The sequence below is a fragment of the Bison bison genome, unplaced genomic scaffold (genome assembly GCF_000754665.1).
Source record: "Bison bison bison isolate TAMUID 2011002044 unplaced genomic scaffold, Bison_UMD1.0 scf7180017864289, whole genome shotgun sequence".
Lineage (NCBI taxonomy): Eukaryota > Metazoa > Chordata > Mammalia > Artiodactyla > Bovidae > Bison > Bison bison.
In genome coordinates this window covers 20,383,353-20,384,137 of record NW_011494861.1, presented here as the reverse complement: position 1 = coordinate 20,384,137, position 785 = coordinate 20,383,353, and the positions used below count along the sequence as shown (strand labels likewise).

General features: G+C 32.5%; 1 protein-coding gene across 3 annotated transcripts in view; it reads right to left on the bottom strand.

The window, feature by feature from the left end:
- Positions 1-785, bottom strand: part of RALGPS2 (Ral GEF with PH domain and SH3 binding motif 2) — a 129,889-nt gene that overhangs the window by 117,421 nt on the left and 11,683 nt on the right. The window lies entirely within an intron of this gene.

Here is a 785-nt window from a genome sequence, read left to right as displayed (position 1 = left end):
CAAACTCATGTCCATTGAGTTGGTGATGCCATCCAACCACCTCATCCTCTGTCGTCTCCTTCTCCTCCTGCCTTCAATCTTTCCCAGCATCAGGGTCTTTTCAAATAAGTCAGTTCCTAAATTTAACCTCAACTTTAGATTTTAGGTTTGCGAGTAAGTCATTTTTCTGTATGTCAGTTTCCTCACCCTGACCTCCTATCATTTCCAATAGAAATGAAAGATTTTAACAAGTTCAATGATTTTCAAATGAGATTAAAAAAAAAGGGGGGGGATACACTCATCTATAATTTTTAAAACTGATGTTTATTAAGAAAAAGATAAATTATTTTCCTAACATAACAGGAAAACATTTAAAATTCCATTAACTAAATAATAAATGACCCAGTCTTATCTGTCAAGTGAATGTCTGTCTGTGATAGTACAATTGATACTGCCTTTTCTATTACAGTACAAATTTAAGTGTTTTCTGCTTTAAGGTTACTGCTTAATTTTAATTTGTTGTTGCCATATGTAGAACAAAAGGTGGCTTTTGGCTCTGAAAACCTTATTTCTGTTAAATTTCCACTTCATCTGTACTACAAAATAAAGATGCATTTTGCAAATCATTGACTGAAATCAAAGAAAAAGCACTATAAGAACATTCAGATCATGTTCTGTTAAATGGTGATAGAATATCAGGCTACAGTAAATGGCACAAAAAATTAACCAAAGTTTCAATTACAGAGGTATAATATGTATGTCAAGCTAACAGCTATTATACATCAGTTTTGAGAACTTGTCATACC